The sequence below is a fragment of the Homarus americanus genome, unplaced genomic scaffold, assembly GCF_018991925.1.
Source record: "Homarus americanus isolate GMGI-L3 unplaced genomic scaffold, GMGI_Hamer_2.0 scaffold30535, whole genome shotgun sequence".
Classification (NCBI taxonomy): Eukaryota; Metazoa; Arthropoda; class Malacostraca; order Decapoda; family Nephropidae; genus Homarus; species Homarus americanus.
Genome location: NW_024732440.1, coordinates 4,287,149 through 4,305,513, shown reverse-complemented (window position 1 = coordinate 4,305,513; position 18,365 = coordinate 4,287,149).

Genomic DNA, 18,365 nt, shown 5'->3' with positions numbered 1-18,365 from the left:
CTCCAGGGGCTGTTGGTTGAATGAGGAAGGAAAGACGTGTCCAGGAGGAGGACTCCCACTGTCGTGAGGTGTGAGAAATTACATATGTGAGGAAGAAAAATGTTGACGAGTATGGCGTCTCAGCTATGTATTGAGGATAGGTAGTAGAGGAGAGAGTAGAAGTGTGTGTTACAGGAGGAGGAGACAGGTGCAGGAGAAAGAGTTCCAGAGTGTGAGAGAAACACGTAGATGAAAGGGAGGGGAAGTGTGTGTGTGTGTGTGTGTGTGTGTGTGTGTGTGTGTGTGTGTGTGTGTGTGTGTGTGTGTTTGCTTTGACCGTATATTAATGATAAATAGTAAATCAGGGAGTACAATAATCCAGGACTTATGAAGATTTATATATTCTTGTATACACGAAATGTATAACGTACATTTTACTCCAGTTTTTAAGCAATAATGGCTCTCTCACTAACACCAAAAGCTTTACAAATACCTAAACCTCTCCTTATGTTGATGGTGATTAATCTTTTTTATCTCAATGTTGAAGATGAAATTCAGAGGTGTAGCCAGAGAGTTTCTTGGTGAAATATGAAGCAGAGTTCAAAATTCAAATCTTAAAAAAAAAAATTCACCTCGTCTATTTTTTAGAAACTAGGTGACGGAACACACACACACACACACACACACACACACACACACACACACACACACACACACACACACACACACACATTACGGCTCCTGAGATTCCATAAAAACACACACACCTCTCTCTCTCTCTCTCTCTCTCTCTCTCTCTTTTTTTCTCTCCCCCTCAGATAATCCTCCACGTCAGGTAAATCACAGTAGGATAAGAAGGATAATCCCCACTGGCCATATCTTAAGCCTCAAGTAATTAATCTAACAATACAAGCAATTTCTTAGTGAGAGTTCCAGACCTGACAGTGTTTACAGCCATAAAGGTGGAGGGAGAGGTGAGAAGGAGGTGAGGAGGAGTGAGAGTGAGAGTGAGAGGAGGTGAGGGTGGGTGCAGAGGTAGGGGTAGGAGGGTGGGAAGGTGAGAGAAGGTGGGGTGAGAGGAGGGTGAGAGGTGGGGTTGACAGGAGGTGGGTGAGGAGTGGGGTGAGAGAAAAGAGGGTGAAAGGAGGTGTGGGGAGGAGGTAGAGTGAGAAAGGTAGGGGTGTGAGGGAGATAAGGGAGGAGAAAGGTAAGGAGAAAGGGAAGGTGAGAGGAGGTGGGGGAAAGGATGTGAGGGAGAGGGTAAGGGTATGAGACATGGTGGGGTAGAGGTGGGTATGAGAGAAGTATGGGGAGAGGTGGGGTGAGTGAGAGGTGAGAGGTGGTGGGGGGAGGAGGTGGGGATGAGATGAGGAGGAGGAGGAGTTGGAAATAAGAGATGTGGGTGAGAACAGGGTGGGGTGAGAGGGATTGGTGGGGGTGAGAGGGAGATGGGGTTATAGGGAGAGGGGGTGGGAGGCCAATGGTCATGGTAACTCAAGGTGATTGAGGAGGGATTACGTGGGAAGGATAGGGGGGCGAAGGGGGGATGCATATTACCAGTTAATAGGGAAGGATAAAGAGGAAGGGAGGGAGGAAGAGGAGGAGGAGGAAGAGGAGGGAGGATGAAGAGGAAGGAGGGGAGGAAGAGGAGGGAGGAGGAAGAGGAGGAGGAGGAAGAGAGGGAGGGAGGAAGAGGAGGGAGGGGAGGAAGAGGAAGGGAGGGGGAGGAGGGGAGGAGGAGGAGGGAGGAGGAGGAGGGGAGGGGACGAAGAGGAGGGGAGGGAGCTAGAGGAGGGAGAGAGGAAGAGGAGGGAAGGGACGAAGAGGAGGGGAGGGAGGGAAGAGGGGAGGAGCTAGAGGAGGGGAGGGAGAAGAGGAAGGAGGAGGAAGAGGAGAGGGCAGAGGAGGGAGGGAGAAGAGGAAGGAGGGAGGAAGAGGAGGAAGGGAGGAAGAGGAGGGGAGGAGGAAGAGAGTATGAGTGAGGGAGACGAGAGAGGGGAAGTTAGGGGTTAAGGAGGAGGGAGGAGAAGGATGAGGGAGATAAGGAGGTGGGAGGAGAAACAGAAGGAGGACATGGGAGACAGATTAGGAAGATGAGTAAGGAGGAGGGAAGAGGGACAAGGAAGGAGGAGGAGGAGGAGGAGGAAGAGGAAGCTTACAAAACATAATACTCACAAATATTAATGAGGTGAATAAACTGACAGGGGGAAAAAGTAGACAGTATTTGACAGTTATGAAAAGTTATAAACAGTTATATTTAATTAAAGACACTTATAAACGGCCACAAGAAGATAGTAAATTATTATGGTTTTTTTTGTATTAGATATTAAAGAAAGGTATAATGTTATAGGAACACATGTATATACGGTATGTATGTGTTAATCTATGTCACCGGTAAATAAGAACGACTCTACGACACGACACGACACGACACGACACGACACGACACGACACGACACGACTCTTTTTAAGAATTCTAACGTTGTTTATTTCATCTGTTATATTACATCTTATATCAAACTAAACCAAAAATAATACGACTGATAAAACTATATAAAGAGATAGCCGGATAGTGTGTGTGTGTGTGTGTGTGTATTACCTCTCCTAAATTAATTGCCCCTTATGTAGACATGCCTTCCTGATATCAATGCTAATGCCAGGTCGTTTATTACTGTGTGTGTGTGTGTGAGTGAGTGTGTGGAGTGAGTGTGTGTGTGTGTGTGTGTGTGTGTGTGTGTGTGTGTGTTGGTGTCACTAGAGAGAGAGAGAGAGAGAGAGGTGGGGAATTAGATAAGTAATTACTTCTCTCTCTGAAGAAAAAATTGTTGTTGTTGTTGTCGTTGTCGTTGTCGTTGTCGTTGTCGTCGTCGTCTTTGTTGTTGTTGTTGTTGTTGTTGTTGCTGTTGTTGTTGTCCTAATGGTGAGAAATGTTTACTCTGTTTTCAGTGAGAATTACTTATCATCTCTGTTATTTCTTTCCTCTTCATTCAGTTCTGTGTTCCCTTTCATCTTTGCTTTGTTTTTCCTGTCTGTCTGTCTGTCTGTCTGTCTATATAGCAAAGCCTAAGTTATTAATATACCCATAAGTAAAAATTCACATCCAAACTCAACAAACAAACATACATACACACACATACACATAAGTACACCCACCCGCATACGCACAGACACTTACACACACACACACACACCCAAATGTACACATCCATCACCCCTACGTACACACAAAGGACTTGGTGGGAGAGATGACCCTACCATTTTTTTTCCAGTAGGATGAACAAATCTATATTAATCAAAAGAGAATCGCCGTCCCTCCTCATCCTATTTAAAAAAATCTATATTTTTTTTCTTTACTCCTCTGATCATAATTTGAATTTCGAGTTTTGTTTTGACTCTAAGTTTATTTATTTTTGTACTGTATTTTTTTTGTGCTTCGTCTCTCGTTGATAGTACACACACACACACACACACACACACACACACACACACACACACACACACACACACCTGTCACATTTGTTAAACATGCTCATTCATCCCCCATATCCCTTCTCCTTCCCCTCCATTCATTCCCTCTTCTCTATCCACCTTCTTCCTACTCCTCTTACACCCTACATTTACTCATCCTCTCCTTCCCTTCCCCAATCTTACTCCCTCCCTATTTTCCCTCTCTTCTCACTCTCCCCCTATTCTTAACCTCTTCCTATTTTCTTCATCCTACATTTCTCTTTTCCTTCCTTCCTCCCATCCTCTCCCATTTATTCACCTTCCCTCCCTCCCCTTCCTTCGTCTTAACATGAAGGCCGATGTCTCATATGTTTTTCTCTCCTCTCTTTCCACACACACACACACACACACACAAACACACACACACACACACACAAAAGTAGCTCAGAGCCGCGGTGGAGTCTTTCTGGTCGACGCGTCACGCTCATCAATATTATCCAAACAACAAACAAACAAACAAAGACAGACGGCATCTACAAAGGTTAACTTAACCCTACTCGGCCTGTCCTTACGTACCTGTCTACCCGTCTACCTGCTTACCTTTCTGCTTGTCTACTTTGATGACTATTTTTGTCTACTTTCGTCTACTTTTCTGTTTTAATTCCTGTCTATTTCTACTTATTTATACTTAGTCTACTATATCTCTTGTCAAACCCTCTACTAATCTATCTTGATCCTATCTACTTTCTATTCTCCACCATTTATTCCTTTATCTGATTCCCCTCTCTTCTCCCCCCATCTCTCATTAACCTGAACATATACACGCCCCCCACCCTTGTCCTCCCACCCTGCCCCTCTTCACAGCTTCACTACACAGAGATATTAATGCGAGTATGTATCACTAGTCTAGTCTGGTGGTTGTTGTGGTGGTTGTTGTGGTGGTTGTTGTGGTGGTTGTTGTGGTGGTTGCCATCGTTACACTGGTGGTAGATGCATTGTTAGTAGTTGCGGGAGGGTGGGAGAGAATTATAACATTAGCATTAGAGATGATGGTGGAGTGATACTAGTAGTTGAGATGCTAGTAGTTGTACTAATAGTAGTGGTAGTAATAATAATGGTAGTTAAGATGGTAGTCGTGATAGTAATAGTAATAATGGTAGTTAAGATGGTAATATTAGCAATAATGGTAGTTAAGAGAGTAGTAGTAGTAGTAATAGCAATAGTAACGAAAATGGTGGTAATTGCAGGTATTAAATTGGAGAAACAGGTATGTACGGGTGTCTCTGTAGTGTACATACTGTATAAACGTGTGACGTGTGTGTGTGTGTGTACTTGTATACATGTGTGTGCGTGTATATAGCGCGTGCCTCTGTGTACACCTGAGTTTAATATTAAAGGTAATATAAAACAACTCTGTGTACATAACAATTTGGATAACGTAATTACATTAAATGACAATCATTACATGATAATTGGTACGTGTGTTACCTTCTTTCAACAGAGATTTATCATACGAAGAGAATATATACGGGAATTTGAAAGAGAGAGAGAGAGAGAGAGAGAGAGAGAGAGAGAGAGAGAGAGAAAGAGAGAAATATTTACACTCCCCCCAGTACACTTCTCCCCTACACTCCTCCCTGTCTCTCTACACTTCTCTCTGCCTCCCTATATAATTATCTATGCCTCTCTTGGACCACCTCTCTTTCCCTTTTAACTTCTCTACACCCCTTAACGCCCCTCTACACCCTTCTACACCCCCTTAACTCCCCTCTACACCATTCTCTACCCTTTTAACTCCCCTCTACACCCTTCTACCCCCATTAACTCCTCTCTAAACCCTTTTACACCCCTTAATTCCCCTCTACACCCTTCTACACCCCTTAACTCCCCCTCTACACCCTTCTACACCCCTCTACACCCTAAATAGCTCATCCTAAACTAGCTTGGGAGTCAGGCGGCCTCGTTCAAAGATCTCTAGGGAGACCTTATTCTTTGGTCACTCTGCCGCCCTCACCTGCATACAGGGTGGCACTGTTAGGGAGGAGGGAGGGAGGGAGGGAGGGTGTAGAGATAGGGAGGGAGAGAAGCTGGGGAAATAGGGAGGAAGGGAAGAGAGAAAGGGAAAGATATGAAAAACTAGAGGGGGGAGAGGAATAAGGTAGTGAAGGAGAGAAACAGGGGAGTGAGGGAAGGTGCAGAGGAGATATGTAGGGATGGAGGGAGGAAGAAACAGGCCACAGGGGAGTTAGATGGATGGAGGCGGGAAGGGATGAAAGGAGGGGAGGGAGGGAGGGAGGGAGGGAGGGAGGAGGAGGAGGAAGGAGGAAGTCGGTAGTGTGAGAGGAGGGTGGGTAGAAGGAAGGAAGGGAGAGGAATGAAGGAGGGACAACAGATATTGTCTACCCTCATGTTTGTATAAACGGTGGAATGTCGGATTGCCTTTAATCGTTTGTTCATATGTTGTCCTTGGTGGGGAGGTGGAGGGAGGGTGGTAGTCAGGAAGGGGGGTAGTCATGAAGGGGGTCATGGAAGGGGGGTAGTCAGGGAAGGGGGTAGTCAGGAAGGGGGTGGGTAGAGAGGGAGAGGAGAGAGAGAAAGGTTGGAAGAGGAGAGGATTTAGGTAGGGAGGAGGTACAGTGGTAGAGGAGGGAGGAGGAAGGAAAGTAGGGAGGGATGCAAACAAGGGAAAGGAGAGAGGGAGAGAGAGAGAGGTTAAGGGAGACGAAAGAGGGAGGATAAAAGAGAATAATAATGGAATGTATGAGAGGAGAAAGACGGTATTAGGAGGGAAGAAAGTCCAGAACGAAGAGGAAAAGGAAGATAAGAGTATAGGCGAGAGAGAGAGAGAGAGAGAGAGGAGAGAGAGAGAGGAGTGACATGAGGGGGGAGAAAGGAAGGGAGAAAGAAAAGAGAGAAATATAAAAAGGAAACACGAAGATGGGGAGAAAGGGAGAGGAGAAAGAAATTAGGAGAAGAGAAGAAGAGAGAAAGAGGATTGGGTTGTGTTGAGGGTAATTTATTGTTTAATATTCACAAATCTTCAAAGGAAGGAAGGAAGGAAGGAAGGAAGGAAGGAGGAGGAAGGAAGGAAGGAGGAGGAAGGAAGGTAAGAAAGTCTGATAATAAATTTAATATATTTTTATAATTGATGTAATGATTGTTTTTGATGTTCTTAATATAATCATCATCATCATCATCATCATCATAAGTTCAATATCTTTAATATAATTTTCATGTTCATTGTCCTTATAGTTACCAACATCACCATCATTTTCACCATTTGTATCAACATCATCATCATCACATACTCATCACTCATCATCATATTCTTTATCCTCATAATCACCTGTTCGTCATCACCTCATCGTCTCACCCTCAACACCCTTCAATATCACTCACCATCACCTTCATCACCCTCACCATCAACCCGCACCCTCACCATCACCCTTCACCCTCACCATCAACCCCCACCCCTCAACACTAACCCGCACCTCACCATCAACCCCACCCTACCATCAACCCCCCACCTCACCATCAACCCCCACCCTCACCATTAACCCGCACCCTCACCATCAACCCCACCTCACCATCAAACCCCACCCTCACCACTTCAACCCGCGTGTACCCTTCACCCTCACCTCACCATCAACTCCGCACCTCACCTCACTCATCAACCCCCACCTCACCCCGTTAATGAATCATCCAAGTCTCATTCCAGCTTCGTCCCTTATCGAGAGAGGGTGTGTGTGTGTGTGTGTGTGTGTGTGTGTGTGTGTGTGTGAGTGTGTGTGTGTGTGTGTGTGTGTGTGTGTGTGTGTGTGTGTGTGCGAAATTTATTCTTTAAATGAGAAAACAGTATTGCCAGATACTTTCGAGTTAGCCCGACTGCTTACCGATGCCAACGCCGGAAAGACGCTGCCACCGCCCCTGCCGGACTAGATGTAGCCCTCCACCCGTGCAACATCTATGGACGACCCTGCCGGTCCCGTATCGGCTTCTCGAGTCACTTCAGAGCTCACCAACGAAGGTGACATCCTTAATAACTCATATCACTGTATCATAGCTGGATGATCGACATACTCGATTCCGGGTGACAGTAAAGTAGTTGTAGGTGGTGGTGGTAGTAAGCTGTAAGGGGAGGTTACAAACCATATTAAAAAAAGGTGTTAGTATTAGTAGCAGTGGTAGTGGTAGTGGTGGTAATAGTAGTGGTTTTCGTGCTAATAGTAGTGTTTGTGCTAGTAGGGAAGGTAGTTCTAGTAATGGTAGTGGCAGTGGTGGTAGTGGCAGTGGTGGTATAGTGGCGGTGGTGGTAGGAGTGCTAATAGTGGTGGTAGTGGCAGTAGTAGTGGTAGTGGCAGTAGTAGTGCTAGTGCTAGTGTGGTGGTAGTGGGAGTAATAGTGGTAGTGGCGTTGGTAGTGGTAGTGCCAGTAGGACTGGTAGTACTAGTAGGGCTGGTAGTACTTATGGTGGTGGTAGTGGTAGTAATGGTGGTGGTAGTGGTAGTAATGGTGGTGGTAGTGGTAGTAATGGTGGTGGTAGGGCTAGTAGTGGTGGCGATGCTCGTATTGCTGGTAACCCAAGTAATGTTAGTGGCGCTGTTAGTGGTGGTAGTGCCGATAATGGTGCTAATTCTATTAGTGGTAGTAGTAGTAGTAGTGTTAGTAGTGGTGGTGGTAGTGGTAGTGCTGGTAGTGATGGTAGTGCTAGTAGTGGTGGTAGTGCTAATAGTGCTAGTAGTGGTAGTAGTGGTGGTAGTGGTGGTAGTGGTAGTAGTGGTGGTAGTGTAGTAGTGGTGGTAGTGCTAGTAGTGGTGGTAGTGCTAATAGTGCTAGTAGTGGTAGTAGTGGTGGTAGTGCTAGTAGTGGTGGTAGTGGTGGTAGTGCTAGTAGTGGTAGTAGTGGTGGTAGTGTAGTAGTGGTGGTAGTGCTAGTAGTGGTGGTAGTGCTAATAGTGCTAGTAGTGGTAGTAGTGGTGGTAGTGTAGTAGTGGTGGTAGTGTAGTAGTGGTAGTAGTGGTGGTAGTGCTAGTAGTGGTGGTAGTGGTGGTAGTGCTAGTAGTGCTGGGTGAAGAAGGTCTCCGTGCATTATTCAACATCCCAGCGACACCTCCATTAACCTGAGGAGGTGATGCCATATCCTCCGTCGCTCGTATCACCCCCATAAACCTCGTCTCTATTTTCTCCCGCTGTCTGTGTGTTTCTGTGCGTGTCTGTGTGTCTGTCTGTATACGTTTATGTGTGTCTGTTTGTCTATCTGTGTATCTGTCTATCTGTAAGTGTACGTGTCTGTGTCTCTCTCTGTCTGTAAGTGTAAGTGTCTGTGTGTCTGTCTGTATACATGTCTGTGTTACGTGTTTGTCTGTGCTTCTGAGTATGTCTGTCTATATGCGTACATGTATGTGTATGTCTGTCTGTCTGTCTGTCTGCTTATGGGTCTTTACGTCTGCCTGTTTGTCTCGTTTTTTATGTTTATATACGTGTATTTTTTCCTTTCAGTTTTTGTGTCTCTCTGCCTCTGTGTGTGTGTGTGTGTGTGTGTGTGTGTGTGTGTGTGTGTGTGTGTGTGTGTGTGTGTGTGTGTGTGTGTGTGTGTGTGTGTGTGTGTGTCTATGTTTGTCTGAGTAGTTATTTTTTGTCTGTATGTAAGCGATATTATAATTATATAGCTGTTTGGTCTGTCTGTTCATTAAATTATATTCTCTCTCTCTCTCTCTCTCTCCTAATATCGTTCCATTTGCCTTAGTAAGGATTATTTACTTAGCCTTCAAAGCACTCTCCTCCACCTTTCACCTCGAGAAAGTATTAATTCTTTTCTTTTCATTCTCTCTTCCTATTTTTATCACGTCTCTTTCTTTCTTTCTTTCTTTCTTTGTTTCTTTCTTTCTTTTCTATCACTATCTCTACCAACTTGACTCCTCTATGCTATATTCCTGTCTGCTTTTAGCAGGTGACAGACAGGAGAGAGAGAGAGAGAGACTTAAAGAGCGAAAGAAAGTAAAAAATATAGTAAGAAAAGAGAGAGAGAGGGAAATATAAAGAATGAGAGATATGAGAGATAAAAAGAGAGAGAGAGAGAGAGAGAGAGAGAGAGAGAGAGAGAGAGAGAGAGAGAGAGAGAGAGAGAGAGAGAGAGAGAGAGAGAGAGAGAGAGAGAGAGGTCTCCAGCTTGACCCCCTTGTGACATACTCCAGTCGGCTTTTAGTGGTCTCAGAGGAACACAATGGAAGTATGCAAAGTCCAGCTCCTACTGAAATTACCTCCCATTCAGACCCCCCTGAAAGGTAGAAGTGCTGTTAACAAAGGGCTCAAGGAAGGGGAGGGGGAGGAGGAGGACGAATTAGAGAGGGGGGGAAGAGATGAATTAGAGGGGGAGAGGGGGGAGATGAGAGAAGTTAGAGGAGAGGTGTGATGGAGGGGGGGAGGAGAGGAGGGTGGTAGGAGGAGAGGAATGAGAAGGGGAAGAGGGGGAGATGAAAGAAGTTAGAGGAGACGTGTGATGGAGGGGGGGGGTGAGGAGGAAAGAGGTAAGATATGTGAAAGGGAGAGGAGAAGGAAGGGGGTGGGAAAAGTGGGAGGAGGAAAAAAGAGAAGGAACTTATACTGTACTCTCCTCTCTCGTGGCCAGAATTAGGCTAGGATACAGACACATCTGGCAAGTTAGTAACGCTGTACCCATACCGGAACACTCAGCATGTAAACTTTGTGAAAACCTTTAAACTTTTTAAAGCATACACTTGAACACTATATTATTGAATGTAATACTGTCAAAGACTTCAGGCCACCTGGCTTATTGTATCATGAACTTTGTAATTACTAAATTGAATCGGAGGTGCTTGGGGACATTCTTGCTGTTTATCCCAAATTTGCTGCTAGCCCACACTGATTAGTCTTCAATTAGAATATGACGTCCAATGTATATGAACCACTGTCCTGCATGGCAGTGAACAGTGACATCACCCACATGACTCTGACCTATATATACTGCTAATGAATATTTCTTTGTGTATGAACCTCTGTCCTGCGTGGCAGTGAGAAGTGATACCACCCTCAGTGTCAAGATCTGACTGAATTACTCAGAATAGGCAAACTGTAGTCCAAGCTTTGTCAATAAATTTGTTAAACTAAAAACTCCTCCCTCTCTCTCTCTTTCTCCTTTCATCTCTCTCTTCCTTCTCTCTTTCCTTATTCCCTTCATCTCCTCCATTTACCCTCTCTCGTCTATCCTCCCTTCACCTGCCTTTCATCTTTTTCCGTTCTTCTTCCACACCCATTTTCTCCTCCCTCTACTCAATCTCTCCCCTCTTCTCTTACCCACCTCTCTCTCTCTCTCTCTCTCTCTCTCTCTCTCTCTTCTTTCCTCCTCAGACCTCTTCCTCTCTTCCTCCATACATCATGATAAGGGAATAATAATTTCCTTTGGAGTTACCTTATGATAGAGGTCGCCTTACTCTAAATAGACTCATGGTGCTATTAATGGACTCATGATGCTATTAGTGGACTCATGATTTAGGAATATATATATATATAATGGCGGTAAACACCAGGTAAACTAAATACAACAGTACTCTGCGCTTTAGTATTTGTTCAGATCTTCAGGGAGTTGAGGCTGAGCTAGACTGTGTACCACCCTGTTCTTCCTGCAGTGGGGCGAGCAATCACGGGAGAGGTCGGGAGTTCTTGTGTTTCTGTTTCCTTATCTGTGGTACATGAATCAAGTCTATTCTCTATAATTATTTTATTTGTGTCTGTTTATACCATTTTTTAATATATTTATAGGCTTAGATAGTGTATAGATAGGCCTAGATACTATCCATAATCTGCAGAAGAAATATGTGTCTATCTCACATTCAACTCACTCCTTTATACAAAAGATTAATCTAAAACCCGATTCAAAAATAAAGAGAAACGTCTCATTTTATCTCCAGCAATGATAAAAAACAACAAGAAAGACAATATATCTAATACATACGATTCACCCAAACACAGCAGCACACAGCACCTAGCTAGATATTTCACCCTCACACAGGGAGGAGGACCGAAGAGGAGGAGGACCGAAGAGGAGGAGGACCGAAGAGGATAAAAAGACCAATCTCATTAGAAAATATATGGATACAAGGGATGGGGTCTTACTGAGTCTTTATCTATTATTCAGGACCGAGGCAACAGGGAAAGAGAATTAAACAAACAGAATATGAAATGTTCGGACGACCAGAAAGTCTTATTCATGGGACAAACCATTTTATGTATCGTGTGTGTGTGTGTGTGTGTGTTTGTGTGTGTGTGTACGCTCTCTGTTAGGATGTAATCGAGGTACTTCCTGTGTAAAGGGAGAATTAGACAAAATATTAGATGTTGAGGGATATGTCTGTCTGTCTGTCTGTCTGTCTATTTCCTTTTTTCCTTAATATGTCTGTCAGTATTTCTCTCTCTCTCTCTCTCTCTCTCTCTCGTCTTTGTAATCAATTCAATAGGAACAAATACTCTTTATCTCTTAACCTATAACTAATTTATCTTACCTTTTACACTAATTACATTTACATCCAATATCGCAATTGTTTCCCTCCCTTTGAGTTACAATTTTGTTTTCCATCTGGTAGTTTATTGTCATCTCTCTCTAGTTAACCATTCATATGTGCTTGTTTTTATGTATGTAAATAATGTTCTTTTTTTTTTACATATGCTATTATTTTTCTTGTATGTTTTTATTTTGATTTTCCTTCGTTTTTTTTTCATCTCTCTCTCTCTCTCTCTCTCTCTCTCTCTCTTTATCGCTGTTTTTCTTCTCTTGTTACCTCATCATCATCATAATCATCACATAGCAGTAGATGGCTAGGATAGTAAGCTAAGTAGTCCTGTTTTTCTACTACATCCGACCACCTGTCTACTGTACTATCGACTACTTGCATCTACTACTGCCTCCTCCTTCATCCTTATCTATTTCATCTACTCTTCGTTACCTCTTATTGTCACACACACACACACACACACACACACACACACACACACACACACACACACACACCAATTTGACTGTGTATGATGTTTGGGGGTGACTGTTCGTGTCCTGTTGGTTTATGTATTAGCAATTGTCATGTTTGTCCTTGGTGAGACAGGTAGACAGACATACAGACAGATGGAAATAGAGATAGACAGAAATAAACAGACAGAAAGAAACTGAAAGAGACAGCGCGAGACAAATAGAAAGAGAGAAATTGATTGATACATAGAAATAGACAGGAAGATAGAAATTGATATACAGACAGAGAAAATTCGACAGAAAGGGAGAAATTGACAGATAGACAGGCAGAAATAGATTCCAGATAATGAAAGAGGCCTATACAATAAGGATATTCTTCCATCACTATTACCACCATCCACACCACTCTCTCAGCAACATCCACACCACTACTACCACCATCCACACCACTCCTACCACCATCTACACCACTCCTACCACCATCTACACCACTACTACCACCATCCACACCACTCCTACCACCATCCACACCACTCCTACCACCATCTACTCCACTCTTAGCATCGTCAATTCTTAGCAAGATTGCCAGGCGGCGGTGGTGGTGGTGGTGGTGCTGCACCGTGTTAGCGGAGCGGTGTCAGCAAGGAGAAGAAGCCATCAACAGCCTCCTGGGAAATTATTCACCAGATCCTGTTTTTGCAATTACACAGGCTCGCACTAGGGTGGGGGAAGGTGGGAGAGGGGGGCGGGGAGAGGGGGGAGGGGAGAGGGGGAAAGGGAGAGGGAGGGGGGAGTAGGGGATGGGATGTTTATTCTCTTTATAGCGGGGAATGTTGTGCAGTGACGTTGGTAGAGGAGTAAAGATTATATTTCAGCACACGGAAAACACCCAGCTGAAACTGAACCCTCCTTACCCCTCACACCACACGGTAATGGTAAAGATAATGTTTTGTAAGGAACACAAAAATCATTAGCTAATTACGAAGAGGAAATATTTGGACAATTACGGAGAATAAAAATAAATAATTGAATACTTACGAAGAAACTAAGAAATCATTGGATATATAATTTACGAAGAAACCAAGAAGAATTATTTATTATTGGTGAAACTTAACTGGAATCTTATTGTTTGTTATTAAATAGCAGAAGCAGTGAAAAATTCTAACTACACGAGCATATTTTCACCTTCCGGAATTATTATAATCGAACACAGGATATACCTCAATTCTCTGCTCGTCTTGTGGTGGTGTAGTCGTGAAAGGTTTCTTGTCATGGGAGATACCAATTCATCGGCCGAATATGAAAGCTTCCCACTTAACAATGTCAAAGTTACCGCGTTCTCAGGTAATATATTTCCCCGAGGAGAGACAAGGTGTACACGACTAGACAACACAAATACTCTCTCAAGGATATATTTAAGGTGAAATATATTGAATGAAAGACGATACAGGAAACATAGACGATACAGGAAGTGTATAGACGATACAGGAAATATATAGACAATACAGGAAATATATAGAACGATACAGGAAGCATATACACGATACACTGTGCTATGTAACAGCATAAGACTTTTCGTTATATATCGTACAGCACTCTGATGCGTTACAAAATTATGTTTAATTAGGCTATATCATATATTTTAAACTATAGCATATATGTTAAAGCCGTATAATACTAAATTGTGATTCTAGAATTTGTAACGCTGTGTAAAAGTAGAAATAAGTTTTTTCTACCACGTTGTAAAATATATCCTACAACACAATGACAGCATTACAATACATAATAACTGTTAGTTTTGTAATGATATATCCTTAAAAGTCAACAAAATTCATTACGTATTATATATTGTACAGCAGAAGGACATATTACAAAACGTTATATTTATTATTTTGTAATAGTATCTTTAAGAGTGGATCGGGAGGACTTATACTTAGGCGGAGAACAAGTTAAATATGCCCCGTGGGGTGTTAGCGCTGCTTCTCTTGTATAATGGTGTACCCAGGTGGGCTAGCAATCAGGCAGCCAAGGGTCTCATTTGTTGCAAACACCACAGCTATTCTTGCTTGTAACAGACGTACACACACACACACACTTAGCCACCTAGATACACACAGACACATATATACACAGACAGTACATACATAATTACTGTACATATATACCTGCAAAACCCACAGCTTTTCTTATTTACAACAACTGTATACACACACACACACACACACACACACACACACACACACACACACACACACACAACAGGCAGTCTTGGGTCTCATTTATCTCAAGCCAGAGCCGCCAGGTATTAATGGCCCTTGTTATGTGTATCTGTTGTGTAAGTCGTGTCCTTCCCGTCTCTCTCTTTGTGTGTGTCTGTTTGTCAATGTAATATTTTTGTCTTGATTTTTTTTGTCTGTCTGTCTGTCTGTCTGTCTGTCTTTGCAAATACCTCCCAAATTTGCCAGGAAACACTGATGAAAATAATTATTGGCAAAAATTTAATTGAAATATTAAAACCATTTGCAATATTGAACATTTACCTGATGAAAGCGATATCTATACAGAGACATCATACAGATTATGAGATTTTCTTTGTTATAGTCATCGAATTTACATTAAACCCCTGAGTCATGTTCATCCCTTTGTATATAGTGTGGATATATTCCTGCCCCCCCCCCCCATTTTTATTTATTTTTTTATTTATATATATAGTATATTTTATTTTTATTTGTTATCAATTATCACCAAAGAGAGATATTGCATTATTGTATTGTGGTCAACATATGAAATAACTGCATTGTAACGGAATTTTTTGAGGAAGAACAGAAGTTTGACTTTGATGAAATTATCCTTGAATATACCTCAGGTTGGATTTAAATTACATCCGGATATTAAACAATTAGTTATTACAGTTGTTCTGTAGGTATAATGTTCAGACGCCACTGTGCATTGTAGAATTAAAATATTTCTTAATATAATAATATGTTATGACCAAATATTAAGTTTATTGAGGAGAGAATACAGTATATTATGTTTAGGGAAGAAATTATGGTTAATTAAAGACTGTTCAAACCTAACCTAACCTAACCTAACCTAACCTAACCTAACCTAACCTACATGACAGGCGATAAAAGAGAAATCATCACTTAAAAGGTCATTACGCCACACCCACCTGTGGAAACCCCAAAGGTCTCTCTCTCTCTCTCTTCATAGCAGACAGTCGTATTTCCTCCCCTCTATTTCCCTCTCTTCCTCTCTATAGAACCTATCAAAAACATCTCCCCTCTCCCCTCCCCTCCCCTCCCCTCCCCCTAAACCCCAGAGAGATAACCAGGGAATTGTGTTAGGGACCTTTTGAATCAATATATCTGTAATAATAGCCAATTCTCTGACAGGGAAAAAAGTTTGATCGTTCTCAGGGAAACTTTGATTAAGTTTTGGGTGTGTTCACAAGAGCTTGTTTGGAAGTGAGTTACGACAGCCAGTTCAGCCAAGAGGAAGAAGACTCGGCTGGTGATCATACGAGGGAGAGAGAGAGAGACAGAGAGAGGGGCGAAAGAGAGAGAGAGGGAAAGAGAGAGGGGTTATGTGGTATAAGATGGGAGGGAGAGTGATAAAGGAGAGGTGGGGAGAAAGGGAGAGGGAAAAAAGAAAAAAGGGAGAGAGTTGGGTAAAAGGGAGAGAGTGGGGAAAAGGGAGAAAGAGGGGGAAAAGGAGGGGGAAGAGATTAGAAAAGATTACAGAGAAAGAGATAGAGAAGGAAAGACAAAAAAATAATTCTTGCATAAAACTGAGGTACAAAAAGATATGAGTTTCTCAAAGGTTGTGCATATTTCGGGTCTCGCTGGAGCTCTCTTAATGAGGACGGGTTCACGGAGGTCTGTGTGTAACAATGACCACGACTGTGTTACTGTAAATGAGGGTATCACCCTAATAGACGTGAATGAGATATTTTTCAACTGGTTAGTAAAAATTATCTTTCTTTTTTTCTCTTTCTCTGCACCACTCTTCCTATTTCTCTTTCTCTCTCCGTTTCTCCTGTCTCCGTTTCTACCTGAGCCACTCGGCCAACCAACCATCCTGCCAACGTTTGAGGGCCGGTGTTGTCGTGTTGACAATAGGGATCGGGGAATTAAATCACAAACTCTGGAAACGTTTGTATCGATACTCTCCTCCTAGCCGTCAGACACAAAACACTGTGTCCCGATGTATCACTCCTGGCTTTGTTTGTAAAAGCCCTATTTTAATGTACTCTGAGTTCTCTATATACGAGTGGATTGTGATAATTTATAATTATATACGGGGTTTGAATATGTGAATAAACTTGTAATCGAAGAACACATATTATCATAGGTTTCGAGGAGTTTGAAGCCAGTGTCGAGGAAAAGGATTGCGACATGAGTTCGTTTGATTCCATTGACGATCGGCGATTGTTGATGATTGGCTACGCATGCCTGAGTGCTCAGCTGATCTCGATAGATCAAAACGTTCGTTCGTTGTTGGTCATTTTCTGAGGGTACCGAATTCCTCTTTCCCTCCCGTTTTTTTTATGTTCCGAAACGAAGGGACAGTGTTTGTGCAAAATTTACTTTTACGAAATAAGATAGAGGTCCGATAAATGACTGTGGTATTATTTAACACACATTTTAAAGAGAAAGTTCAGACGTTTAATTTAAAATAGAAATAAATTGTGTGAAATTTCTTCCCTCAAGCTTGAGTCTGTGACTTTACGTCTTTCACAGTAGAGTCAATTCTTTGCCATCATTGTTTTTCTTCGTCAGTAACGAGTCATTTCTTCTGACAAACATGGCAGGATTAAGGATAGGTAATAGACAGACTACCAGAAAAACGTCAATAAATGGAAGACAAGCAGACAGATAGATGGATATCCAGAGAAAGCAAATGATCAGAAAAAGAGAATAAGCAGGAAAACGGACTGTCGAACGGAGAGACAGACAGACACACACACACACACACACACACACACACACACACACACACACACCACCCCTCTCCTCGCCTGTCTGACCCTCGTGAGCCTCCTACTCTCGCATGCCACGGAGCTACTTACGACCCGTGGCAAATGATGTCATTGTTGGAGAGATGGTTACCCCTCCTAGCACCTTCAGGAGCCCTTGAGAGCCCTAGGCCCTGGAGGTGATTGTGTAAGCCCCTTAAGCCATCAAGAGAAGAGGTGGGAGGTCCTGGAACTCGGTCTTGGAATAGAAAGAACCCCAAGGACCCCCAAGGACCCCCAAGGACCCCCAATACTAAGAGGATGATTATGAAAGTTCAGAACCAATCGTAGGGGAAAGAAGTGGGAGGTCCTGGGACTCTGAGTGAGTTCTGGAATAGGGAGGTGTGATACCCTATTATAGTATATTTTCAAACCTCTCAACCTCTGGAGCTAAAAGGAGATTGTTTAAGCCATAAACCTCTCAAGATAAAAGTAAAGAGGTCCTGGAATAGCTGAGCCCTGGAATAGCTTAGTCTTACAGTGAAAAGATCTGGGGAGCTTAAACTTTTGGATTCTGTTGCCAATTATGCAAAGCTTGTATCCATTAGTATAAAATTTGTCCCTCAGTAACCTAACCTAACCTAACCTAACCTTATTATCTGGACGCTTATAACCCATATGTTCTCTGAAGCCTTTGATAATCTACAGTAAGTACAAGATGTTATTGAATGAGCCCTCAACCCATCCACCCCCGTAGATGAAGGTCTTGCTTGGTGTTGGAACCTGGAACGGAGAGACTCAATTGTCCGTAGTTTAAAGCGATGCATGAGGCTGCCCCGTGACCTTTCAGAGGGGGGAAAAAGGGATGCGCTGCTATCTGATGGAACAAGCGAGTCGTGGCTCGCACCATGGAGGGGAGAGAGCGACAGAGAGAGAAACAGACAGTAGGAGAGAGAGACAGAAAGACAAAGTGATACAGATAGACAGATATACTAAAAGAGAG